General features: G+C 49.2%; 27 non-coding genes across 27 annotated transcripts; 19 read left to right on the top strand and 8 right to left on the bottom strand.

The window, feature by feature from the left end:
* The first annotated feature begins 544 nt into the window (after positions 1–544).
* Positions 545–628, top strand: Trnal-uaa (transfer RNA leucine (anticodon UAA)). The gene has a single exon. It is a non-coding gene; the product is annotated as a tRNA-Leu (tRNA).
* Positions 629–1,754: 1,126 nt separating this feature from the next.
* Trnag-ccc (transfer RNA glycine (anticodon CCC)) lies at positions 1,755–1,826 on the bottom strand. The gene has a single exon. It is a non-coding gene; the product is annotated as a tRNA-Gly (tRNA).
* A 673-nt stretch (positions 1,827–2,499) lies between these two features.
* On the top strand, positions 2,500–2,583 carry Trnal-uaa (transfer RNA leucine (anticodon UAA)). Its single transcript has one exon. It is a non-coding gene; the product is annotated as a tRNA-Leu (tRNA).
* Positions 2,584–3,400: 817 nt separating this feature from the next.
* Positions 3,401–3,484, top strand: Trnal-uaa (transfer RNA leucine (anticodon UAA)). Its single transcript has one exon. It is a non-coding gene; the product is annotated as a tRNA-Leu (tRNA).
* An 817-nt stretch (positions 3,485–4,301) lies between these two features.
* On the top strand, positions 4,302–4,385 carry Trnal-uaa (transfer RNA leucine (anticodon UAA)). Its single transcript has one exon. It is a non-coding gene; the product is annotated as a tRNA-Leu (tRNA).
* An 817-nt stretch (positions 4,386–5,202) lies between these two features.
* Trnal-uaa (transfer RNA leucine (anticodon UAA)) lies at positions 5,203–5,286 on the top strand. The gene has a single exon. It is a non-coding gene; the product is annotated as a tRNA-Leu (tRNA).
* An 817-nt stretch (positions 5,287–6,103) lies between these two features.
* On the top strand, positions 6,104–6,187 carry Trnal-uaa (transfer RNA leucine (anticodon UAA)). Its single transcript has one exon. It is a non-coding gene; the product is annotated as a tRNA-Leu (tRNA).
* Positions 6,188–7,004: 817 nt separating this feature from the next.
* On the top strand, positions 7,005–7,088 carry Trnal-uaa (transfer RNA leucine (anticodon UAA)). Its single transcript has one exon. It is a non-coding gene; the product is annotated as a tRNA-Leu (tRNA).
* An 817-nt stretch (positions 7,089–7,905) lies between these two features.
* On the top strand, positions 7,906–7,989 carry Trnal-uaa (transfer RNA leucine (anticodon UAA)). The gene has a single exon. It is a non-coding gene; the product is annotated as a tRNA-Leu (tRNA).
* A 1,126-nt stretch (positions 7,990–9,115) lies between these two features.
* Trnag-ccc (transfer RNA glycine (anticodon CCC)) lies at positions 9,116–9,187 on the bottom strand. The gene has a single exon. It is a non-coding gene; the product is annotated as a tRNA-Gly (tRNA).
* A 673-nt stretch (positions 9,188–9,860) lies between these two features.
* Positions 9,861–9,944, top strand: Trnal-uaa (transfer RNA leucine (anticodon UAA)). The gene has a single exon. It is a non-coding gene; the product is annotated as a tRNA-Leu (tRNA).
* An 817-nt stretch (positions 9,945–10,761) lies between these two features.
* On the top strand, positions 10,762–10,845 carry Trnal-uaa (transfer RNA leucine (anticodon UAA)). The gene has a single exon. It is a non-coding gene; the product is annotated as a tRNA-Leu (tRNA).
* Positions 10,846–11,971: 1,126 nt separating this feature from the next.
* On the bottom strand, positions 11,972–12,043 carry Trnag-ccc (transfer RNA glycine (anticodon CCC)). The gene has a single exon. It is a non-coding gene; the product is annotated as a tRNA-Gly (tRNA).
* A 673-nt stretch (positions 12,044–12,716) lies between these two features.
* Trnal-uaa (transfer RNA leucine (anticodon UAA)) lies at positions 12,717–12,800 on the top strand. Its single transcript has one exon. It is a non-coding gene; the product is annotated as a tRNA-Leu (tRNA).
* An 817-nt stretch (positions 12,801–13,617) lies between these two features.
* Positions 13,618–13,701, top strand: Trnal-uaa (transfer RNA leucine (anticodon UAA)). The gene has a single exon. It is a non-coding gene; the product is annotated as a tRNA-Leu (tRNA).
* Positions 13,702–14,827: 1,126 nt separating this feature from the next.
* Trnag-ccc (transfer RNA glycine (anticodon CCC)) lies at positions 14,828–14,899 on the bottom strand. The gene has a single exon. It is a non-coding gene; the product is annotated as a tRNA-Gly (tRNA).
* A 673-nt stretch (positions 14,900–15,572) lies between these two features.
* On the top strand, positions 15,573–15,656 carry Trnal-uaa (transfer RNA leucine (anticodon UAA)). Its single transcript has one exon. It is a non-coding gene; the product is annotated as a tRNA-Leu (tRNA).
* Positions 15,657–16,782: 1,126 nt separating this feature from the next.
* Positions 16,783–16,854, bottom strand: Trnag-ccc (transfer RNA glycine (anticodon CCC)). Its single transcript has one exon. It is a non-coding gene; the product is annotated as a tRNA-Gly (tRNA).
* Positions 16,855–17,527: 673 nt separating this feature from the next.
* On the top strand, positions 17,528–17,611 carry Trnal-uaa (transfer RNA leucine (anticodon UAA)). Its single transcript has one exon. It is a non-coding gene; the product is annotated as a tRNA-Leu (tRNA).
* Positions 17,612–18,428: 817 nt separating this feature from the next.
* On the top strand, positions 18,429–18,512 carry Trnal-uaa (transfer RNA leucine (anticodon UAA)). The gene has a single exon. It is a non-coding gene; the product is annotated as a tRNA-Leu (tRNA).
* A 1,126-nt stretch (positions 18,513–19,638) lies between these two features.
* On the bottom strand, positions 19,639–19,710 carry Trnag-ccc (transfer RNA glycine (anticodon CCC)). Its single transcript has one exon. It is a non-coding gene; the product is annotated as a tRNA-Gly (tRNA).
* Positions 19,711–20,383: 673 nt separating this feature from the next.
* Trnal-uaa (transfer RNA leucine (anticodon UAA)) lies at positions 20,384–20,467 on the top strand. Its single transcript has one exon. It is a non-coding gene; the product is annotated as a tRNA-Leu (tRNA).
* A 1,126-nt stretch (positions 20,468–21,593) lies between these two features.
* Positions 21,594–21,665, bottom strand: Trnag-ccc (transfer RNA glycine (anticodon CCC)). The gene has a single exon. It is a non-coding gene; the product is annotated as a tRNA-Gly (tRNA).
* Positions 21,666–22,338: 673 nt separating this feature from the next.
* Positions 22,339–22,422, top strand: Trnal-uaa (transfer RNA leucine (anticodon UAA)). Its single transcript has one exon. It is a non-coding gene; the product is annotated as a tRNA-Leu (tRNA).
* Positions 22,423–23,239: 817 nt separating this feature from the next.
* Trnal-uaa (transfer RNA leucine (anticodon UAA)) lies at positions 23,240–23,323 on the top strand. Its single transcript has one exon. It is a non-coding gene; the product is annotated as a tRNA-Leu (tRNA).
* Positions 23,324–24,449: 1,126 nt separating this feature from the next.
* Positions 24,450–24,521, bottom strand: Trnag-ccc (transfer RNA glycine (anticodon CCC)). The gene has a single exon. It is a non-coding gene; the product is annotated as a tRNA-Gly (tRNA).
* Positions 24,522–25,194: 673 nt separating this feature from the next.
* Trnal-uaa (transfer RNA leucine (anticodon UAA)) lies at positions 25,195–25,278 on the top strand. Its single transcript has one exon. It is a non-coding gene; the product is annotated as a tRNA-Leu (tRNA).
* Positions 25,279–25,359: the final 81 nt, after the last annotated feature.

Consider the following 25,359-nt stretch of genomic DNA (forward strand, 5'->3'; position numbering starts at 1 on the left):
CTGCTAGGGCGATGTAGCGTAGCTAGAAGCAGAACTGACAGCCGTTGAAAAACTGCCCTTTAATTTACAGCAGGGCGATAAAACAAATATCTAATGTGACGCACTTACTGATGATCCAGAGACGATTCAGCATATGTGTGCCAATCCAGAAGGAGAAAGCGCCTAGGTATCACAATATTAAGTTGGTTAGTTTGATGCTCGACTGGAGCATATCATTAGCTTCCCCTGAGGGCGAAATGCACAGCGTAGCCGTTGCTAGGGAACGGCCTTTTCTGTCGTTTTTTGTTTTCTCTGCGTCAATGTGAATATTGATAACTACAGTTCTGCTCAAGACAGATGGCGATGGAAAACAATGGTTTAAGGCACCATATTTAAGCAGTGGTTCCCGAAAGTGAGGGTGGGGTGCAACCTCACATCTGACAATTCGTTTTAAATACTCTAAAACCAACGTATTTCCTCCACACAAGAAAAAACACGCTAATTTCGCAGTCAGGCTCTGGTGATGTACCTAGAAACGACGGTAGTAGAGAGCGTACGCTCACACGTGAGATTGGCCGAGCGGTCTAAGGCGCCAGATTTAAGCTCTGGTTCCCGAAGGGGAGCGTGGGTTCGAACCCCACATCTGACAATGCATTTTAAATATTCCAAAACTACCAATTTCGTACATGCGGGAAAACAAGTAAATTACGCGGGAACAGGTTCCACAGATACTACTAGAGACGGCAGTGACTATGGTGCTTGCCTTGCAAGTCTGATTGTCTGGCGGTCAGAAAGAATGGAAAGCTGTTAGGAGAAATGGCTTTCAGCCACGAGGCCCGGATTCGATTCCCGGTAGCCGACCATACTTTTGGTTGCTGAGTCTTGGTTATTCTCACGGCATTTACGATTTCTTTGTGTTGTAATTTTTGGGGACCAAGCATCAGGCGAGCAAACGTGAACGAAAGCAGATATGTGTTTAAATGAGTGTCAGGGCAGTAATAAAGGTGGATGAGACGGTCGATCGGGTATTGGACTGCAGACGTGCCACATTGCGTAGCTCGATAGCTGAGTAAGTTAGAGCGTCGTGCTGTGAACACAAAGGCCGCGTATTTGACCGCACCAAGTGCCATTTCACTTTTCTCCCCTAAAAGACAATGCTTCCTCCAGCGTGACACTGCCAGGTAAATAACAAGCGATCTTCACAAGAAGTAAGATGTCTACACGTTGCGCGATACTGTCGCCAACGGCCATACCGCGCGTAGTGCAGCGGTTGTCGTCTGTTCACCGGCGTTAAGAATCGTTGGCCGTGGTTAGTACTTGGGTGCGTGCTCGGCTGGGAATTCGACGTGCTGTTGGCTCCTTTCATTTTGCATTTTTCCTTCGGTTTCGTTGTTGCTTAGCGATAATGATGCGGTCCCGCACGCTGACGCCACTCTTGCCTCTCGGTACACTAAGGGGCGAATCTGTGGCCACAATAAAATGAAAGGTTCTGTCGTGTGTTTGTCGATTTTTGGTCTCTCCCAGTCGTTTCTCGCACCTGCCCTCTACATATATGCCCATTTCCAAGCGTCAGCTTTCGCGTCAGCCGAGCAAAGTCGAGACAAGTCGACACATGGAGACACACGATGCTGAGAAACGAAACCCGCAGACTAGCGCCCTGGCAGCACGGACTGAGACGAGGGGCGAGGGAAAACTATTCTTACCGCGACACTTCACAGTTTCGAAGATCGCGTTTCGTTACGTGGAATACCCGTAGAAGAAAAAAGTACCTTTTGTGCGGTGGCCGGGAATCGAACCCGGATCAACTGCTTGGGAAGCAACCATGCTGACCGTTACACCACCACCGCGTTGCGCTGCGTTTCATTCACGCCGCGATGTGTCGGCTACCCTCCTGCCACCAGAGGCCGAAGGCGATGGCGCTGTAGGCGCTCAACGCCAGGGCGGAGGTGAGCACATCTGAAGGCAGTGCGTAGGTGCTGCTAGGGCGATGTAGCGTAGCTAGAAGCAGAACTGACAGCCGTTGAAAAACTGCCCTTTAATTTACAGCAGGGCGATAAAACAAATATCTAATGTGACGCACTTACTGATGATCCAGAGACGATTCAGCATATGTGTGCCAATCCAGAAGGAGAAAGCGCCTAGGTATCACAATATTAAGTTGGTTAGTTTGATGCTCGACTGGAGCATATCATTAGCTTCCCCTGAGGGCGAAATGCACAGCGTAGCCGTTGCTAGGGAACGGCCTTTTCTGTCGTTTTTTGTTTTCTCTGCGTCAATGTGAATATTGATAACTACAGTTCTGCTCAAGACAGATGGCGATGGAAAACAATGGTTTAAGGCACCATATTTAAGCAGTGGTTCCCGAAAGTGAGGGTGGGGTGCAACCTCACATCTGACAATTCGTTTTAAATACTCTAAAACCAACGTATTTCCTCCACACAAGAAAAAACACGCTAATTTCGCAGTCAGGCTCTGGTGATGTACCTAGAAACGACGGTAGTAGAGAGCGTACGCTCACACGTGAGATTGGCCGAGCGGTCTAAGGCGCCAGATTTAAGCTCTGGTTCCCGAAGGGGAGCGTGGGTTCGAACCCCACATCTGACAATGCATTTTAAATATTCCAAAACTACCAATTTCGTACATGCGGGAAAACAAGTAAATTACGCGGGAACAGGTTCCACAGATACTACTAGAGACGGCAGTGACTATGGTGCTTGCCTTGCAAGTCTGATTGTCTGGCGGTCAGAAAGAATGGAAAGCTGTTAGGAGAAATGGCTTTCAGCCACGAGGCCCGGATTCGATTCCCGGTAGCCGACCATACTTTTGGTTGCTGAGTCTTGGTTATTCTCACGGCATTTACGATTTCTTTGTGTTGTAATTTTTGGGGACCAAGCATCAGGCGAGCAAACGTGAACGAAAGCAGATATGTGTTTAAATGAGTGTCAGGGCAGTAATAAAGGTGGATGAGACGGTCGATCGGGTATTGGACTGCAGACGTGCCACATTGCGTAGCTCGATAGCTGAGTAAGTTAGAGCGTCGTGCTGTGAACACAAAGGCCGCGTATTTGACCGCACCAAGTGCCATTTCACTTTTCTCCCCTAAAAGACAATGCTTCCTCCAGCGTGACACTGCCAGGTAAATAACAAGCGATCTTCACAAGAAGTAAGATGTCTACACGTTGCGCGATACTGTCGCCAACGGCCATACCGCGCGTAGTGCAGCGGTTGTCGTCTGTTCACCGGCGTATTTAAGCAGTGGTTCCCGAAAGTGAGGGTGGGGTGCAACCTCACATCTGACAATTCGTTTTAAATACTCTAAAACCAACGTATTTCCTCCACACAAGAAAAAACACGCTAATTTCGCAGTCAGGCTCTGGTGATGTACCTAGAAACGACGGTAGTAGAGAGCGTACGCTCACACGTCAGATTGGCCGAGCGGTCTAAGGCGCCAGATTTAAGCTCTGGTTCCCGAAGGGGAGCGTGGGTTCGAACCCCACATCTGACAATGCATTTTAAATATTCCAAAACTACCAATTTCGTACATGCGGGAAAACAAGTAAATTACGCGGGAACAGGTTCCACAGATACTACTAGAGACGGCAGTGACTATGGTGCTTGCCTTGCAAGTCTGATTGTCTGGCGGTCAGAAAGAATGGAAAGCTGTTAGGAGAAATGGCTTTCAGCCACGAGGCCCGGATTCGATTCCCGGTAGCCGACCATACTTTTGGTTGCTGAGTCTTGGTTATTCTCACGGCATTTACGATTTCTTTGTGTTGTAATTTTTGGGGACCAAGCATCAGGCGAGCAAACGTGAACGAAAGCAGATATGTGTTTAAATGAGTGTCAGGGCAGTAATAAAGGTGGATGAGACGGTCGATCGGGTATTGGACTGCAGACGTGCCACATTGCGTAGCTCGATAGCTGAGTAAGTTAGAGCGTCGTGCTGTGAACACAAAGGCCGCGTATTTGACCGCACCAAGTGCCATTTCACTTTTCTCCCCTAAAAGACAATGCTTCCTCCAGCGTGACACTGCCAGGTAAATAACAAGCGATCTTCACAAGAAGTAAGATGTCTACACGTTGCGCGATACTGTCGCCAACGGCCATACCGCGCGTAGTGCAGCGGTTGTCGTCTGTTCACCGGCGTATTTAAGCAGTGGTTCCCGAAAGTGAGGGTGGGGTGCAACCTCACATCTGACAATTCGTTTTAAATACTCTAAAACCAACGTATTTCCTCCACACAAGAAAAAACACGCTAATTTCGCAGTCAGGCTCTGGTGATGTACCTAGAAACGACGGTAGTAGAGAGCGTACGCTCACACGTCAGATTGGCCGAGCGGTCTAAGGCGCCAGATTTAAGCTCTGGTTCCCGAAGGGGAGCGTGGGTTCGAACCCCACATCTGACAATGCATTTTAAATATTCCAAAACTACCAATTTCGTACATGCGGGAAAACAAGTAAATTACGCGGGAACAGGTTCCACAGATACTACTAGAGACGGCAGTGACTATGGTGCTTGCCTTGCAAGTCTGATTGTCTGGCGGTCAGAAAGAATGGAAAGCTGTTAGGAGAAATGGCTTTCAGCCACGAGGCCCGGATTCGATTCCCGGTAGCCGACCATACTTTTGGTTGCTGAGTCTTGGTTATTCTCACGGCATTTACGATTTCTTTGTGTTGTAATTTTTGGGGACCAAGCATCAGGCGAGCAAACGTGAACGAAAGCAGATATGTGTTTAAATGAGTGTCAGGGCAGTAATAAAGGTGGATGAGACGGTCGATCGGGTATTGGACTGCAGACGTGCCACATTGCGTAGCTCGATAGCTGAGTAAGTTAGAGCGTCGTGCTGTGAACACAAAGGCCGCGTATTTGACCGCACCAAGTGCCATTTCACTTTTCTCCCCTAAAAGACAATGCTTCCTCCAGCGTGACACTGCCAGGTAAATAACAAGCGATCTTCACAAGAAGTAAGATGTCTACACGTTGCGCGATACTGTCGCCAACGGCCATACCGCGCGTAGTGCAGCGGTTGTCGTCTGTTCACCGGCGTATTTAAGCAGTGGTTCCCGAAAGTGAGGGTGGGGTGCAACCTCACATCTGACAATTCGTTTTAAATACTCTAAAACCAACGTATTTCCTCCACACAAGAAAAAACACGCTAATTTCGCAGTCAGGCTCTGGTGATGTACCTAGAAACGACGGTAGTAGAGAGCGTACGCTCACACGTCAGATTGGCCGAGCGGTCTAAGGCGCCAGATTTAAGCTCTGGTTCCCGAAGGGGAGCGTGGGTTCGAACCCCACATCTGACAATGCATTTTAAATATTCCAAAACTACCAATTTCGTACATGCGGGAAAACAAGTAAATTACGCGGGAACAGGTTCCACAGATACTACTAGAGACGGCAGTGACTATGGTGCTTGCCTTGCAAGTCTGATTGTCTGGCGGTCAGAAAGAATGGAAAGCTGTTAGGAGAAATGGCTTTCAGCCACGAGGCCCGGATTCGATTCCCGGTAGCCGACCATACTTTTGGTTGCTGAGTCTTGGTTATTCTCACGGCATTTACGATTTCTTTGTGTTGTAATTTTTGGGGACCAAGCATCAGGCGAGCAAACGTGAACGAAAGCAGATATGTGTTTAAATGAGTGTCAGGGCAGTAATAAAGGTGGATGAGACGGTCGATCGGGTATTGGACTGCAGACGTGCCACATTGCGTAGCTCGATAGCTGAGTAAGTTAGAGCGTCGTGCTGTGAACACAAAGGCCGCGTATTTGACCGCACCAAGTGCCATTTCACATTTCTCCCCTAAAAGACAATGCTTCCTCCAGCGTGACACTGCCAGGTAAATAACAAGCGATCTTCACAAGAAGTAAGATGTCTACACGTTGCGCGATACTGTCGCCAACGGCCATACCGCGCGTAGTGCAGCGGTTGTCGTCTGTTCACCGGCGTATTTAAGCAGTGGTTCCCGAAAGTGAGGGTGGGGTGCAACCTCACATCTGACAATTCGTTTTAAATACTCTAAAACCAACGTATTTCCTCCACACAAGAAAAAACACGCTAATTTCGCAGTCAGGCTCTGGTGATGTACCTAGAAACGACGGTAGTAGAGAGCGTACGCTCACACGTCAGATTGGCCGAGCGGTCTAAGGCGCCAGATTTAAGCTCTGGTTCCCGAAGGGGAGCGTGGGTTCGAACCCCACATCTGACAATGCATTTTAAATATTCCAAAACTACCAATTTCGTACATGCGGGAAAACAAGTAAATTACGCGGGAACAGGTTCCACAGATACTACTAGAGACGGCAGTGACTATGGTGCTTGCCTTGCAAGTCTGATTGTCTGGCGGTCAGAAAGAATGGAAAGCTGTTAGGAGAAATGGCTTTCAGCCACGAGGCCCGGATTCGATTCCCGGTAGCCGACCATACTTTTGGTTGCTGAGTCTTGGTTATTCTCACGGCATTTACGATTTCTTTGTGTTGTAATTTTTGGGGACCAAGCATCAGGCGAGCAAACGTGAACGAAAGCAGATATGTGTTTAAATGAGTGTCAGGGCAGTAATAAAGGTGGATGAGACGGTCGATCGGGTATTGGACTGCAGACGTGCCACATTGCGTAGCTCGATAGCTGAGTAAGTTAGAGCGTCGTGCTGTGAACACAAAGGCCGCGTATTTGACCGCACCAAGTGCCATTTCACTTTTCTCCCCTAAAAGACAATGCTTCCTCCAGCGTGACACTGCCAGGTAAATAACAAGCGATCTTCACAAGAAGTAAGATGTCTACACGTTGCGCGATACTGTCGCCAACGGCCATACCGCGCGTAGTGCAGCGGTTGTCGTCTGTTCACCGGCGTATTTAAGCAGTGGTTCCCGAAAGTGAGGGTGGGGTGCAACCTCACATCTGACAATTCGTTTTAAATACTCTAAAACCAACGTATTTCCTCCACACAAGAAAAAACACGCTAATTTCGCAGTCAGGCTCTGGTGATGTACCTAGAAACGACGGTAGTAGAGAGCGTACGCTCACACGTCAGATTGGCCGAGCGGTCTAAGGCGCCAGATTTAAGCTCTGGTTCCCGAAGGGGAGCGTGGGTTCGAACCCCACATCTGACAATGCATTTTAAATATTCCAAAACTACCAATTTCGTACATGCGGGAAAACAAGTAAATTACGCGGGAACAGGTTCCACAGATACTACTAGAGACGGCAGTGACTATGGTGCTTGCCTTGCAAGTCTGATTGTCTGGCGGTCAGAAAGAATGGAAAGCTGTTAGGAGAAATGGCTTTCAGCCACGAGGCCCGGATTCGATTCCCGGTAGCCGACCATACTTTTGGTTGCTGAGTCTTGGTTATTCTCACGGCATTTACGATTTCTTTGTGTTGTAATTTTTGGGGACCAAGCATCAGGCGAGCAAACGTGAACGAAAGCAGATATGTGTTTAAATGAGTGTCAGGGCAGTAATAAAGGTGGATGAGACGGTCGATCGGGTATTGGACTGCAGACGTGCCACATTGCGTAGCTCGATAGCTGAGTAAGTTAGAGCGTCGTGCTGTGAACACAAAGGCCGCGTATTTGACCGCACCAAGTGCCATTTCACATTTCTCCCCTAAAAGACAATGCTTCCTCCAGCGTGACACTGCCAGGTAAATAACAAGCGATCTTCACAAGAAGTAAGATGTCTACACGTTGCGCGATACTGTCGCCAACGGCCATACCGCGCGTAGTGCAGCGGTTGTCGTCTGTTCACCGGCGTATTTAAGCAGTGGTTCCCGAAAGTGAGGGTGGGGTGCAACCTCACATCTGACAATTCGTTTTAAATACTCTAAAACCAACGTATTTCCTCCACACAAGAAAAAACACGCTAATTTCGCAGTCAGGCTCTGGTGATGTACCTAGAAACGACGGTAGTAGAGAGCGTACGCTCACACGTCAGATTGGCCGAGCGGTCTAAGGCGCCAGATTTAAGCTCTGGTTCCCGAAGGGGAGCGTGGGTTCGAACCCCACATCTGACAATGCATTTTAAATATTCCAAAACTACCAATTTCGTACATGCGGGAAAACAAGTAAATTACGCGGGAACAGGTTCCACAGATACTACTAGAGACGGCAGTGACTATGGTGCTTGCCTTGCAAGTCTGATTGTCTGGCGGTCAGAAAGAATGGAAAGCTGTTAGGAGAAATGGCTTTCAGCCACGAGGCCCGGATTCGATTCCCGGTAGCCGACCATACTTTTGGTTGCTGAGTCTTGGTTATTCTCACGGCATTTACGATTTCTTTGTGTTGTAATTTTTGGGGACCAAGCATCAGGCGAGCAAACGTGAACGAAAGCAGATATGTGTTTAAATGAGTGTCAGGGCAGTAATAAAGGTGGATGAGACGGTCGATCGGGTATTGGACTGCAGACGTGCCACATTGCGTAGCTCGATAGCTGAGTAAGTTAGAGCGTCGTGCTGTGAACACAAAGGCCGCGTATTTGACCGCACCAAGTGCCATTTCACTTTTCTCCCCTAAAAGACAATGCTTCCTCCAGCGTGACACTGCCAGGTAAATAACAAGCGATCTTCACAAGAAGTAAGATGTCTACACGTTGCGCGATACTGTCGCCAACGGCCATACCGCGCGTAGTGCAGCGGTTGTCGTCTGTTCACCGGCGTTAAGAATCGTTGGCCGTGGTTAGTACTTGGGTGCGTGCTCGGCTGGGAATTCGACGTGCTGTTGGCTCCTTTCATTTTGCATTTTTCCTTCGGTTTCGTTGTTGCTTAGCGATAATGATGCGGTCCCGCACGCTGACGCCACTCTTGCCTCTCGGTACACTAAGGGGCGAATCTGTGGCCACAATAAAATGAAAGGTTCTGTCGTGTGTTTGTCGATTTTTGGTCTCTCCCAGTCGTTTCTCGCACCTGCCCTCTACATATATGCCCATTTCCAAGCGTCAGCTTTCGCGTCAGCCGAGCAAAGTCGAGACAAGTCGACACATGGAGACACACGATGCTGAGAAACGAAACCCGCAGACTAGCGCCCTGGCAGCACGGACTGAGACGAGGGGCGAGGGAAAACTATTCTTACCGCGACACTTCACAGTTTCGAAGATCGCGTTTCGTTACGTGGAATACCCGTAGAAGAAAAAAGTACCTTTTGTGCGGTGGCCGGGAATCGAACCCGGATCAACTGCTTGGGAAGCAACCATGCTGACCGTTACACCACCACCGCGTTGCGCTGCGTTTCATTCACGCCGCGATGTGTCGGCTACCCTCCTGCCACCAGAGGCCGAAGGCGATGGCGCTGTAGGCGCTCAACGCCAGGGCGGAGGTGAGCACATCTGAAGGCAGTGCGTAGGTGCTGCTAGGGCGATGTAGCGTAGCTAGAAGCAGAACTGACAGCCGTTGAAAAACTGCCCTTTAATTTACAGCAGGGCGATAAAACAAATATCTAATGTGACGCACTTACTGATGATCCAGAGACGATTCAGCATATGTGTGCCAATCCAGAAGGAGAAAGCGCCTAGGTATCGCAATATTAAGTTGGTTAGTTTGATGCTCGACTGGAGCATATCATTAGCTTCCCCTGAGGGCGAAATGCACAGCGTAGCCGTTGCTAGGGAACGGCCTTTTCTGTCGTTTTTTGTTTTCTCTGCGTCAATGTGAATATTGATAACTACAGTTCTGCTCAAGACAGATGGCGATGGAAAACAATGGTTTAAGGCACCATATTTAAGCAGTGGTTCCCGAAAGTGAGGGTGGGGTGCAACCTCACATCTGACAATTCGTTTTAAATACTCTAAAACCAACGTATTTCCTCCACACAAGAAAAAACACGCTAATTTCGCAGTCAGGCTCTGGTGATGTACCTAGAAACGACGGTAGTAGAGAGCGTACGCTCACACGTCAGATTGGCCGAGCGGTCTAAGGCGCCAGATTTAAGCTCTGGTTCCCGAAGGGGAGCGTGGGTTCGAACCCCACATCTGACAATGCATTTTAAATATTCCAAAACTACCAATTTCGTACATGCGGGAAAACAAGTAAATTACGCGGGAACAGGTTCCACAGATACTACTAGAGACGGCAGTGACTATGGTGCTTGCCTTGCAAGTCTGATTGTCTGGCGGTCAGAAAGAATGGAAAGCTGTTAGGAGAAATGGCTTTCAGCCACGAGGCCCGGATTCGATTCCCGGTAGCCGACCATACTTTTGGTTGCTGAGTCTTGGTTATTCTCACGGCATTTACGATTTCTTTGTGTTGTAATTTTTGGGGACCAAGCATCAGGCGAGCAAACGTGAACGAAAGCAGATATGTGTTTAAATGAGTGTCAGGGCAGTAATAAAGGTGGATGAGACGGTCGATCGGGTATTGGACTGCAGACGTGCCACATTGCGTAGCTCGATAGCTGAGTAAGTTAGAGCGTCGTGCTGTGAACACAAAGGCCGCGTATTTGACCGCACCAAGTGCCATTTCACTTTTCTCCCCTAAAAGACAATGCTTCCTCCAGCGTGACACTGCCAGGTAAATAACAAGCGATCTTCACAAGAAGTAAGATGTCTACACGTTGCGCGATACTGTCGCCAACGGCCATACCGCGCGTAGTGCAGCGGTTGTCGTCTGTTCACCGGCGTATTTAAGCAGTGGTTCCCGAAAGTGAGGGTGGGGTGCAACCTCACATCTGACAATTCGTTTTAAATACTCTAAAACCAACGTATTTCCTCCACACAAGAAAAAACACGCTAATTTCGCAGTCAGGCTCTGGTGATGTACCTAGAAACGACGGTAGTAGAGAGCGTACGCTCACACGTCAGATTGGCCGAGCGGTCTAAGGCGCCAGATTTAAGCTCTGGTTCCCGAAGGGGAGCGTGGGTTCGAACCCCACATCTGACAATGCATTTTAAATATTCCAAAACTACCAATTTCGTACATGCGGGAAAACAAGTAAATTACGCGGGAACAGGTTCCACAGATACTACTAGAGACGGCAGTGACTATGGTGCTTGCCTTGCAAGTCTGATTGTCTGGCGGTCAGAAAGAATGGAAAGCTGTTAGGAGAAATGGCTTTCAGCCACGAGGCCCGGATTCGATTCCCGGTAGCCGACCATACTTTTGGTTGCTGAGTCTTGGTTATTCTCACGGCATTTACGATTTCTTTGTGTTGTAATTTTTGGGGACCAAGCATCAGGCGAGCAAACGTGAACGAAAGCAGATATGTGTTTAAATGAGTGTCAGGGCAGTAATAAAGGTGGATGAGACGGTCGATCGGGTATTGGACTGCAGACGTGCCACATTGCGTAGCTCGATAGCTGAGTAAGTTAGAGCGTCGTGCTGTGAACACAAAGGCCGCGTATTTGACCGCACCAAGTGCCATTTCACTTTTCTCCCCTAAAAGACAATGCTTCCTCCAGCGTGACACTGCCAGGTAAATAACAAGCGATCTTCACAAGAAGTAAGATGTCTACACGTTGCGCGATACTGTCGCCAACGGCCATACCGCGGGTAGTGCAGCGGTTGTCGTCTGTTCACCGGCGTTAAGAATCGTTGGCCGTGGTTAGTACTTGGGTGCGTGCTCGGCTGGGAATTCGACGTGCTGTTGGCTCCTTTCATTTTGCATTTTTCCTTCGGTTTCGTTGTTGCTTAGCGATAATGATGCGGTCCCGCACGCTGACGCCACTCTTGCCTCTCGGTACACTAAGGGGCGAATCTGTGGCCACAATAAAATGAAAGGTTCTGTCGTGTGTTTGTCGTTTTTTGGTCTCTCCCAGTCGTTTCTCGCACCTGCCCTCTACATATATGCCCATTTCCAAGCGTCAGCTTTCGCGTCAGCCGAGCAAAGTCGAGACAAGTCGACACATGGAGACACACGATGCTGAGAAACGAAACCCGCAGACTAGCGCCCTGGCAGCACGGACTGAGACGAGGGGCGAGGGAAAACTATTCTTACCGCGACACTTCACAGTTTCGAAGATCGCGTTTCGTTACGTGGAATACCCGTAGAAGAAAAAAGTACCTTTTGTGCGGTGGCCGGGAATCGAACCCGGATCAACTGCTTGGGAAGCAACCATGCTGACCGTTACACCACCACCGCGTTGCGCTGCGTTTCATTCACGCCGCGATGTGTCGGCTACCCTCCTGCCACCAGAGGCCGAAGGCGATGGCGCTGTAGGCGCTCAACGCCAGGGCGGAGGTGAGCACATCTGAAGGCAGTGCGTAGGTGCTGCTAGGGCGATGTAGCGTAGCTAGAAGCAGAACTGACAGCCGTTGAAAAACTGCCCTTTAATTTACAGCAGGGCGATAAAACAAATATCTAATGTGACGCACTTACTGATGATCCAGAGACGATTCAGCATATGTGTGCCAATCCAGAAGGAGAAAGCGCCTAGGTATCACAATATTAAGTTGGTTAGTTTGATGCTCGACTGGAGCATATCATTAGCTTCCCCTGAGGGCGAAATGCACAGCGTAGCCGTTGCTAGGGAACGGCCTTTTCTGTCGTTTTTTGTTTTCTCTGCGTCAATGTGAATATTGATAACTACAGTTCTGCTCAAGACAGATGGCGATGGAAAACAATGGTTTAAGGCACCATATTTAAGCAGTGGTTCCCGAAAGTGAGGGTGGGGTGCAACCTCACATCTGACAATTCGTTTTAAATACTCTAAAACCAACGTATTTCCTCCACACAAGAAAAAACACGCTAATTTCGCAGTCAGGCTCTGGTGATGTACCTAGAAACGACGGTAGTAGAGAGCGTACGCTCACACGTCAGATTGGCCGAGCGGTCTAAGGCGCCAGATTTAAGCTCTGGTTCCCGAAGGGGAGCGTGGGTTCGAACCCCACATCTGACAATGCATTTTAAATATTCCAAAACTACCAATTTCGTACATGCGGGAAAACAAGTAAATTACGCGGGAACAGGTTCCACAGATACTACTAGAGACGGCAGTGACTATGGTGCTTGCCTTGCAAGTCTGATTGTCTGGCGGTCAGAAAGAATGGAAAGCTGTTAGGAGAAATGGCTTTCAGCCACGAGGCCCGGATTCGATTCCCGGTAGCCGACCATACTTTTGGTTGCTGAGTCTTGGTTATTCTCACGGCATTTACGATTTCTTTGTGTTGTAATTTTTGGGGACCAAGCATCAGGCGAGCAAACGTGAACGAAAGCAGATATGTGTTTAAATGAGTGTCAGGGCAGTAATAAAGGTGGATGAGACGGTCGATCGGGTATTGGACTGCAGACGTGCCACATTGCGTAGCTCGATAGCTGAGTAAGTTAGAGCGTCGTGCTGTGAACACAAAGGCCGCGTATTTGACCGCACCAAGTGCCATTTCACTTTTCTCCCCTAAAAGACAATGCTTCCTCCAGCGTGACACTGCCAGGTAAATAACAAGCGATCTTCACAAGAAGTAAGATGTCTACACGTTGCGCGATACTGTCGCCAACGGCCATACCGCGCGTAGTGCAGCGGTTGTCGTCTGTTCACCGGCGTATTTAAGCAGTGGTTCCCGAAAGTGAGGTTGGGGTGCAACCTCACATCTGACAATTCGTTTTAAATACTCTAAAACCAACGTATTTCCTCCACACAAGAAAAAACACGCTAATTTCGCAGTCAGGCTCTGGTGATGTACCTAGAAACGACGGTAGTAGAGAGCGTACGCTCACACGTCAGATTGGCCGAGCGGTCTAAGGCGCCAGATTTAAGCTCTGGTTCCCGAAGGGGAGCGTGGGTTCGAACCCCACATCTGACAATGCATTTTAAATATTCCAAAACTACCAATTTCGTACATGCGGGAAAACAAGTAAATTACGCGGGAACAGGTTCCACAGATACTACTAGAGACGGCAGTGACTATGGTGCTTGCCTTGCAAGTCTGATTGTCTGGCGGTCAGAAAGAATGGAAAGCTGTTAGGAGAAATGGCTTTCAGCCACGAGGCCCGGATTCGATTCCCGGTAGCCGACCATACTTTTGGTTGCTGAGTCTTGGTTATTCTCACGGCATTTACGATTTCTTTGTGTTGTAATTTTTGGGGACCAAGCATCAGGCGAGCAAACGTGAACGAAAGCAGATATGTGTTTAAATGAGTGTCAGGGCAGTAATAAAGGTGGATGAGACGGTCGATCGGGTATTGGACTGCAGACGTGCCACATTGCGTAGCTCGATAGCTGAGTAAGTTAGAGCGTCGTGCTGTGAACACAAAGACCGCGTATTTGACCGCACCAAGTGCCATTTCACTTTTCTCCCCTAAAAGACAATGCTTCCTCCAGCGTGACACTGCCAGGTAAATAACAAGCGATCTTCACAAGAAGTAAGATGTCTACACGTTGCGCGATACTGTCGCCAACGGCCATACCGCGGGTAGTGCAGCGGTTGTCGTCTGTTCACCGGCGTTAAGAATCGTTGGCCGTGGTTAGTACTTGGGTGCGTGCTCGGCTGGGAATTCGACGTGCTGTTGGCTCCTTTCATTTTGCATTTTTCCTTCGGTTTCGTTGTTGCTTAGCGATAATGATGCGGTCCCGCACGCTGACGCCACTCTTGCCTCTCGGTACACTAAGGGGCGAATCTGTGGCCACAATAAAATGAAAGGTTCTGTCGTGTGTTTGTCGTTTTTTGGTCTCTCCCAGTCGTTTCTCGCACCTGCCCTCTACATATATGCCCATTTCCAAGCGTCAGCTTTCGCGTCAGCCGAGCAAAGTCGAGACAAGTCGACACATGGAGACACACGATGCTGAGAAACGAAACCCGCAGACTAGCGCCCTGGCAGCACGGACTGAGACGAGGGGCGAGGGAAAACTATTCTTACCGCGACACTTCACAGTTTCGAAGATCGCGTTTCGTTACGTGGAATACCCGTAGAAGAAAAAAGTACCTTTTGTGCGGTGGCCGGGAATCGAACCCGGATCAACTGCTTGGGAAGCAACCATGCTGACCGTTACACCACCACCGCGTTGCGCTGCGTTTCATTCACGCCGCGATGTGTCGGCTACCCTCCTGCCACCAGAGGCCGAAGGCGATGGCGCTGTAGGCGCTCAACGCCAGGGCGGAGGTGAGCACATCTGAAGGCAGTGCGTAGGTGCTGCTAGGGCGATGTAGCGTAGCTAGAAGCAGAACTGACAGCCGTTGAAAAACTGCCCTTTAATTTACAGCAGGGCGATAAAACAAATATCTAATGTGACGCACTTACTGATGATCCAGAGACGATTCAGCATATGTGTGCCAATCCAGAAGGAGAAAGCGCCTAGGTATCACAATATTAAGTTGGTTAGTTTGATGCTCGACTGGAGCATATCATTAGCTTCCCCTGAGGGCGAAATGCACAGCGTAGCCGTTGCTAGGGAACGGCCTTTTCTGTCGTTTTTTGTTTTCTCTGCGTCAATGTGAATATTGATAACTACAGTTCTGCTCAAGACAGATGGCGATGGAAAGCAATGGTTTAAGGCACCATATTTAAGCAGTGGTTCCCGAAAGTGAGGGTGGGGTGCAACCTCACATCTGACAATTCGTTTTAAATACTCTAAAACCAACGTATTTCCTCCACACAAGAAAAAACACGCTAATTTCGCAGTCAGGCTCTGGTGATGTACCTAGAAACGACGGTAGTAGAGAGCGTACGCTCACACGTCAGATTGGCCGAGCGGTCTAAGGCGCCAGATTTAAGCTCTGGTTCCCGAAGGGGAGCGTGGGTTCGAACCCCACATCTGACAATGCATTTTAAATATTCCAAAACTACCAATTTCGTACATGCGGGAAAACAAGTAAATTACGCGGGAACAGGTTCCACAGATACTACTAGAGACGGCAGTGACTATGGTGCTTGCCTTGCAAGTCTGATTGTCTGGCGGTCAGAAAGAATGGAAAGCTGTTAGGAGAAATGGCTTTCAGCCACGAGGCCCGGATTCGATTCCCGGTAGCCGACCATACTTTTGGTTGCTGAGTCTTGGTTATTCTCACGGCATTTACGATTTCTTTGTGTTGTAATTTTTGGGGACCAAGCATCAGGCGAGCAAACGTGAACGAAAGCAGATATGTGTTTAAATGAGTGTCAGGGCAGTAATAAAGGTGGATGAGACGGTCGATCGGGTATTGGACTGCAGACGTGCCACATTGCGTAGCTCGATAGCTGAGTAAGTTAGAGCGTCGTGCTGTGAACACAAAGGCCGCGTATTTGACCGCACCAAGTGCCATTTCACTTTTCTCCCCTAAAAGACAATGCTTCCTCCAGCGTGACACTGCCAGGTAAATAACAAGCGATCTTCACAAGAAGTAAGATGTCTACACGTTGCGCGATACTGTCGCCAACGGCCATACCGCGCGTAGTGCAGCGGTTGTCGTCTGTTCACCGGCGTTAAGAATCGTTGGCCGTGGTTAGTACTTGGGTGCGTGCTCGGCTGGGAATTCGACGTGCTGTTGGCTCCTTTCATTTTGCATTTTTCCTTCGGTTTCGTTGTTGCTTAGCGATAATGATGCGGTCCCGCACGCTGACGCCACTCTTGCCTCTCGGTACACTAAGGGGCGAATCTGTGGCCACAATAAAATGAAAGGTTCTGTCGTGTGTTTGTCGTTTTTTGGTCTCTCCCAGTCGTTTCTCGCACCTGCCCTCTACATATATGCCCATTTCCAAGCGTCAGCTTTCGCGTCAGCCGAGCAAAGTCGAGACAAGTCGACACATGGAGACACACGATGCTGAGAAACGAAACCCGCAGACTAGCGCCCTGGCAGCACGGACTGAGACGAGGGGCGAGGGAAAACTATTCTTACCGCGACACTTCACAGTTTCGAAGATCGCGTTTCGTTACGTGGAATACCCGTAGAAGAAAAAAGTACCTTTTGTGCGGTGGCCGGGAATCGAACCCGGATCAACTGCTTGGGAAGCAACCATGCTGACCGTTACACCACCACCGCGTTGCGCTGCGTTTCATTCACGCCGCGATGTGTCGGCTACCCTCCTGCCACCAGAGGCCGAAGGCGATGGCGCTGTAGGCGCTCAACGCCAGGGCGGAGGTGAGCACATCTGAAGGCAGTGCGTAGGTGCTGCTAGGGCGATGTAGCGTAGCTAGAAGCAGAACTGACAGCCGTTGAAAAACTGCCCTTTAATTTACAGCAGGGCGATAAAACAAATATCTAATGTGACGCACTTACTGATGATCCAGAGACGATTCAGCATATGTGTGCCAATCCAGAAGGAGAAAGCGCCTAGGTATCACAATATTAAGTTGGTTAGTTTGATGCTCGACTGGAGCATATCATTAGCTTCCCCTGAGGGCGAAATGCACAGCGTAGCCGTTGCTAGGGAACGGCCTTTTCTGTCGTTTTTTGTTTTCTCTGCGTCAATGTGAATATTGATAACTACAGTTCTGCTCAAGACAGATGGCGATGGAAAACAATGGTTTAAGGCACCATATTTAAGCAGTGGTTCCCGAAAGTGAGGGTGGGGTGCAACCTCACATCTGACAATTCGTTTTAAATACTCTAAAACCAACGTATTTCCTCCACACAAGAAAAAACACGCTAATTTCGCAGTCAGGCTCTGGTGATGTACCTAGAAACGACGGTAGTAGAGAGCGTACGCTCACACGTCAGATTGGCCGAGCGGTCTAAGGCGCCAGATTTAAGCTCTGGTTCCCGAAGGGGAGCGTGGGTTCGAACCCCACATCTGACAATGCATTTTAAATATTCCAAAACTACCAATTTCGTACATGCGGGAAAACAAGTAAATTACGCGGGAACAGGTTCCACAGATACTACTAGAGACGGCAGTGACTATGGTGCTTGCCTTGCAAGTCTGATTGTCTGGCGGTCAGAAAGAATGGAAAGCTGTTAGGAGAAATGGCTTTCAGCCACGAGGCCCGGATTCGATTCCCGGTAGCCGACCATACTTTTGGTTGCTGAGTCTTGGTTATTCTCACGGCATTTACGATTTCTTTGTGTTGTAATTTTTGGGGACCAAGCATCAGGCGAGCAAACGTGAACGAAAGCAGATATGTGTTTAAATGAGTGTCAGGGCAGTAATAAAGGTGGATGAGACGGTCGATCGGGTATTGGACTGCAGACGTGCCACATTGCGTAGCTCGATAGCTGAGTAAGTTAGAGCGTCGTGCTGTGAACACAAAGGCCGCGTATTTGACCGCACCAAGTGCCATTTCACTTTTCTCCCCTAAAAGACAATGCTTCCTCCAGCGTGACACTGCCAGGTAAATAACAAGCGATCTTCACAAGAAGTAAGATGTCTACACGTTGCGCGATACTGTCGCCAACGGCCATACCGCGCGTAGTGCAGCGGTTGTCGTCTGTTCACCGGCGTATTTAAGCAGTGGTTCCCGAAAGTGAGGTTGGGGTGCAACCTCACATCTGACAATTCGTTTTAAATACTCTAAAACCAACGTATTTCCTCCACACAAGAAAAAACACGCTAATTTCGCAGTCAGGCTCTGGTGATGTACCTAGAAACGACGGTAGTAGAGAGCGTACGCTCACACGTCAGATTGGCCGAGCGGTCTAAGGCGCCAGATTTAAGCTCTGGTTCCCGAAGGGGAGCGTGGGTTCGAACCCCACATCTGACAATGCATTTTAAATATTCCAAAACTACCAATTTCGTACATGCGGGAAAACAAGTAAATTACGCGGGAACAGGTTCCACAGATACTACTAGAGACGGCAGTGACTATGGTGCTTGCCTTGCAAGTCTGATTGTCTGGCGGTCAGAAAGAATGGAAAGCTGTTAGGAGAAATGGCTTTCAGCCACGAGGCCCGGATTCGATTCCCGGTAGCCGACCATACTTTTGGTTGCTGAGTCTTGGTTATTCTCACGGCATTTACGATTTCTTTGTGTTGTAATTTTTGGGGACCAAGCATCAGGCGAGCAAACGTGAACGAAAGCAGATATGTGTTTAAATGAGTGTCAGGGCAGTAATAAAGGTGGATGAGACGGTCGATCGGGTATTGGACTGCAGACGTGCCACATTGCGTAGCTCGATAGCTGAGTAAGTTAGAGCGTCGTGCTGTGAACACAAAGACCGCGTATTTGACCGCACCAAGTGCCATTTCACTTTTCTCCCCTAAAAGACAATGCTTCCTCCAGCGTGACACTGCCAGGTAAATAACAAGCGATCTTCACAAGAAGTAAGATGTCTACACGTTGCGCGATACTGTCGCCAACGGCCATACCGCGGGTAGTGCAGCGGTTGTCGTCTGTTCACCGGCGTTAAGAATCGTTGGCCGTGGTTAGTACTTGGGTGCGTGCTCGGCTGGGAATTCGACGTGCTGTTGGCTCCTTTCATTTTGCATTTTTCCTTCGGTTTCGTTGTTGCTTAGCGATAATGATGCGGTCCCGCACGCTGACGCCACTCTTGCCTCTCGGTACACTAAGGGGCGAATCTGTGGCCACAATAAAATGAAAGGTTCTGTCGTGTGTTTGTCGTTTTTTGGTCTCTCCCAGTCGTTTCTCGCACCTGCCCTCTACATATATGCCCATTTCCAAGCGTCAGCTTTCGCGTCAGCCGAGCAAAGTCGAGACAAGTCGACACATGGAGACACACGATGCTGAGAAACGAAACCCGCAGACTAGCGCCCTGGCAGCACGGACTGAGACGAGGGGCGAGGGAAAACTATTCTTACCGCGACACTTCACAGTTTCGAAGATCGCGTTTCGTTACGTGGAATACCCGTAGAAGAAAAAAGTACCTTTTGTGCGGTGGCCGGGAATCGAACCCGGATCAACTGCTTGGGAAGCAACCATGCTGACCGTTACACCACCACCGCGTTGCGCTGCGTTTCATTCACGCCGCGATGTGTCGGCTACCCTCCTGCCACCAGAGGCCGAAGGCGATGGCGCTGTAGGCGCTCAACGCCAGGGCGGAGGTGAGCACATCTGAAGGCAGTGCGTAGGTGCTGCTAGGGCGATGTAGCGTAGCTAGAAGCAGAACTGACAGCCGTTGAAAAACTGCCCTTTAATTTACAGCAGGGCGATAAAACAAATATCTAATGTGACGCACTTACTGATGATCCAGAGACGATTCAGCATATGTGTGCCAATCCAGAAGGAGAAAGCGCCTAGGTATCACAATATTAAGTTGGTTAGTTTGATGCTCGACTGGAGCATATCATTAGCTTCCCCTGAGGGCGAAATGCACAGCGTAGCCGTTGCTAGGGAACGGCCTTTTCTGTCGTTTTTTGTTTTCTCTGCGTCAATGTGAATATTGATAACTACAGTTCTGCTCAAGACAGATGGCGATGGAAAACAATGGTTTAAGGCACCATATTTAAGCAGTGGTTCCCGAAAGTGAGGGTGGGGTGCAACCTCACATCTGACAATTCGTTTTAAATACTCTAAAACCAACGTATTTCCTCCACACAAGAAAAAACACGCTAATTTCGCAGTCAGGCTCTGGTGATGTACCTAGAAACGACGGTAGTAGAGAGCGTACGCTCACACGTCAGATTGGCCGAGCGGTCTAAGGCGCCAGATTTAAGCTCTGGTTCCCGAAGGGGAGCGTGGGTTCGAACCCCACATCTGACAATGCATTTTAAATATTCCAAAACTACCAATTTCGTACATGCGGGAAAACAAGTAAATTACGCGGGAACAGGTTCCACAGATACTACTAGAGACGGCAGTGACTATGGTGCTTGCCTTGCAAGTCTGATTGTCTGGCGGTCAGAAAGAATGGAAAGCTGTTAGGAGAAATGGCTTTCAGCCACGAGGCCCGGATTCGATTCCCGGTAGCCGACCATACTTTTGGTTGCTGAGTCTTGGTTATTCTCACGGCATTTACGATTTCTTTGTGTTGTAATTTTTGGGGACCAAGCATCAGGCGAGCAAACGTGAACGAAAGCAGATATGTGTTTAAATGAGTGTCAGGGCAGTAATAAAGGTGGATGAGACGGTCGATCGGGTATTGGACTGCAGACGTGCCACATTGCGTAGCTCGATAGCTGAGTAAGTTAGAGCGTCGTGCTGTGAACACAAAGGCCGCGTATTTGACCGCACCAAGTGCCATTTCACTTTTCTCCCCTAAAAGACAATGCTTCCTCCAGCGTGACACTGCCAGGTAAATAACAAGCGATCTTCACAAGAAGTAAGATGTCTACACGTTGCGCGATACTGTCGCCAACGGCCATACCGCGCGTAGTGCAGCGGTTGTCGTCTGTTCACCGGCGTTAAGAATCGTTGGCCGTGGTTAGTACTTGGGTGCGTGCTCGGCTGGGAATTCGACGTGCTGTTGGCTCCTTTCATTTTGCATTTTTCCTTCGGTTTCGTTGTTGCTTAGCGATAATGATGCGGTCCCGCACGCTGACGCCACTCTTGCCTCTCGGTACACTAAGGGGCGAATCTGTGGCCACAATAAAATGAAAGGTTCTGTCGTGTGTTTGTCGTTTTTTGGTCTCTCCCAGTCGTTTCTCGCACCTGCCCTCTACATATATGCCCATTTCCAAGCGTCAGCTTTCGCGTCAGCCGAGCAAAGTCGAGACAAGTCGACACATGGAGACACACGATGCTGAGAAACGAAACCCGCAGACTAGCGCCCTGGCAGCACGGACTGAGACGAGGGGCGAGGGAAAACTATTCTTACCGCGACACTTCACAGTTTCGAAGATCGCGTTTCGTTACGTGGAATACCCGTAGAAGAAAAAAGTACCTTTTGTGCGGTGGCCGGGAATCGAACCCGGATCAACTGCTTGGGAAGCAACCATGCTGACCGTTACACCACCACCGCGTTGCGCTGCGTTTCATTCACGCCGCGATGTGTCGGCTACCCTCCTGCCACCAGAGGCCGAAGGCGATGGCGCTGTAGGCGCTCAACGCCAGGGCGGAGGTGAGCACATCTGAAGGCAGTGCGTAGGTGCTGCTAGGGCGATGTAGCGTAGCTAGAAGCAGAACTGACAGCCGTTGAAAAACTGCCCTTTAATTTACAGCAGGGCGATAAAACAAATATCTAATGTGACGCACTTACTGATGATCCAGAGACGATTCAGCATATGTGTGCCAATCCAGAAGGAGAAAGCGCCTAGGTATCACAATATTAAGTTGGTTAGTTTGATGCTCGACTGGAGCATATCATTAGCTTCCCCTGAGGGCGAAATGCACAGCGTAGCCGTTGCTAGGGAACGGCCTTTTCTGTCGTTTTTTGTTTTCTCTGCGTCAATGTGAATATTGATAACTACAGTTCTGCTCAAGACAGATGGCGATGGAAAACAATGGTTTAAGGCACCATATTTAAGCAGTGGTTCCCGAAAGTGAGGGTGGGGTGCAACCTCACATCTGACAATTCGTTTTAAATACTCTAAAACCAACGTATTTCCTCCACACAAGAAAAAACACGCTAATTTCGCAGTCAGGCTCTGGTGATGTACCTAGAAACGACGGTAGTAGAGAGCGTACGCTCACACGTGAGATTGGCCGAGCGGTCTAAGGCGCCAGATTTAAGCTCTGGTTCCCGAAGGGGAGCGTGGGTTCGAACCCCACATCTGACAATGCATTTTAAATATTCCAAAACTACCAATTTCGTACATGCGGGAAAACAAGTAAATTACGCGGGAACAGGTTCCACAGATACTACTAGAGACGGCAGTGACTATGGTGCTTGCCTTGCAAGTCTGATTGTCTGGCGGTCAGAAAGAATGGAAAGCTGTTAGGAGAAATGGCTTTCAGCCACGAGGCCCGGATTCGATTCCCGGTAGCCGACCATACTTTTGGTTGCTGAGTCTTGGTTATTCTCACGGCATTTACGATTTCTTTGTGTTGTAATTTTTGGGGACCAAGCATCAGGCGAGCAAACGTGAACGAAAGCAGATATGTGTTTAAATGAGTGTCAGGGCAGTAATAAAGGTGGATGAGACGGTCGATCGGGTATTGGACTGCAGACGTGCCACATTGCGTAGCTCGATAGCTGAGTAAGTTAGAGCGTCGTGCTGTGAACACAAAGGCCGCGTATTTGACCGCACCAAGTGCCATTTCACTTTTCTCCCCTAAAAGACAATGCTTCCTCCAGCGTGACACTGCCAGGTAAATAACAAGCGATCTTCACAAGAAGTAAGATGTCTACACGTTGCGCGATACTGTCGCCAACGGCCATACCGCGCGTAGTGCAGCGGTTGTCGTCTGTTCACCGGCGTATTTAAGCAGTGGTTCCCGAAAGTGAGGTTGGGGTGCAACCTCACATCTGACAATTCGTTTTAAATACTCTAAAACCAACGTATTTCCTCCACACAAGAAAAAACACGCTAATTTCGCAGTCAGGCTCTGGTGATGTACCTAGAAACGACGGTAGTAGAGAGCGTACGCTCACACGTCAGATTGGCCGAGCGGTCTAAGGCGCCAGATTTAAGCTCTGGTTCCCGAAGGGGAGCGTGGGTTCGAACCCCACATCTGACAATGCATTTTAAATATTCCAAAACTACCAATTTCGTACATGCGGGAAAACAAGTAAATTACGCGGGAACAGGTTCCACAGATACTACTAGAGACGGCAGTGACTATGGTGCTTGCCTTGCAAGTCTGATTGTCTGGCGGTCAGAAAGAATGGAAAGCTGTTAGGAGAAATGGCTTTCAGCCACGAGGCCCGGATTCGATTCCCGGTAGCCGACCATACTTTTGGTTGCTGAGTCTTGGTTATTCTCACGGCATTTACGATTTCTTTGTGTTGTAATTTTTGGGGACCAAGCATCAGGCGAGCAAACGTGAACGAAAGCAGATATGTGTTTAAATGAGTGTCAGGGCAGTAATAAAGGTGGATGAGACGGTCGATCGGGTATTGGACTGCAGACGTGCCACATTGCGTAGCTCGATAGCTGAGTAAGTTAGAGCGTCGTGCTGTGAACACAAAGGCCGCGTATTTGACCGCACCAAGTGCCATTTCACTTTTCTCCCCTAAAAGACAATGCTTCCTCCAGCGTGACACTGCCAGGTAAATAACAAGCGATCTTCACAAGAAGTAAGATGTCTACACGTTGCGCGATACTGTCGCCAACGGCCATACCGCGCGTAGTGCAGCGGTTGTCGTCTGTTCACCGGCGTTAAGAATCGTTGGCCGTGGTTAGTACTTGGGTGCGTGCTCGGCTGGGAATTCGACGTGCTGTTGGCTCCTTTCATTTTGCATTTTTCCTTCGGTTTCGTTGTTGCTTAGCGATAATGATGCGGTCCCGCACGCTGACGCCACTCTTGCCTCTCGGTACACTAAGGGGCGAATCTGTGGCCACAATAAAATGAAAGGTTCTGTCGTGTGTTTGTCGTTTTTTGGTCTCTCCCAGTCGTTTCTCGCACCTGCCCTCTACATATATGCCCATTTCCAAGCGTCAGCTTTCGCGTCAGCCGAGCAAAGTCGAGACAAGTCGACACATGGAGACACACGATGCTGAGAAACGAAACCCGCAGACTAGCGCCCTGGCAGCACGGACTGAGACGAGGGGCGAGGGAAAACTATTCTTACCGCGACACTTCACAGTTTCGAAGATCGCGTTTCGTTACGTGGAATACCCGTAGAAGAAAAAAGTACCTTTTGTGCGGTGGCCGGGAATCGAACCCGGATCAACTGCTTGGGAAGCAACCATGCTGACCGTTACACCACCACCGCGTTGCGCTGCGTTTCATTCACGCCGCGATGTGTCGGCTACCCTCCTGCCACCAGAGGCCGAAGGCGATGGCGCTGTAGGCGCTCAACGCCAGGGCGGAGGTGAGCACATCTGAAGGCAGTGCGTAGGTGCTGCTAGGGCGATGTAGCGTAGCTAGAAGCAGAACTGACAGCCGTTGAAAAACTGCCCTTTAATTTACAGCAGGGCGATAAAACAAATATCTAATGTGACGCACTTACTGATGATCCAGAGACGATTCAGCATATGTGTGCCAATCCAGAAGGAGAAAGCGCCTAGGTATCACAATATTAAGTTGGTTAGTTTGATGCTCGACTGGAGCATATCATTAGCTTCCCCTGAGGGCGAAATGCACAGCGTAGCCGTTGCTAGGGAACCGCCTTTTCTGTCGTTTTTTGTTTTCTCTGCGTCAATGTGAATATTGATAACTACAGTTCTGCTCAAGACAGATGGCGATGGAAAACAATGGTTTAAGGCACCATATTTAAGCAGTGGTTCCCGAAAGTGAGGGTGGGGTGCAACCTCACATCTGACAATTCGTTTTAAATACTCTAAAACCAACGTATTTCCTCCACACAAGAAAAAACACGCTAATTTCGCAGTCAGGCTCTGGTGATGTACCTAGAAACGACGGTAGTAGAGAGCGTACGCTCACACGTGAGATTGGCCGAGCGGTCTAAGGCGCCAGATTTAAGCTCTGGTTCCCGAAGGGGAGCGTGGGTTCGAACCCCACATCTGACAATGCATTTTAAATATTCCAAAACTACCAATTTCGTACATGCGGGAAAACAAGTAAATTACGCGGGAACAGGTTCCACAGAT

The sequence above is a fragment of the Schistocerca cancellata genome, unplaced genomic scaffold (genome assembly GCF_023864275.1).
Source record: "Schistocerca cancellata isolate TAMUIC-IGC-003103 unplaced genomic scaffold, iqSchCanc2.1 HiC_scaffold_643, whole genome shotgun sequence".
In the NCBI taxonomy this organism is placed as follows: domain Eukaryota; kingdom Metazoa; phylum Arthropoda; class Insecta; order Orthoptera; family Acrididae; genus Schistocerca; species Schistocerca cancellata.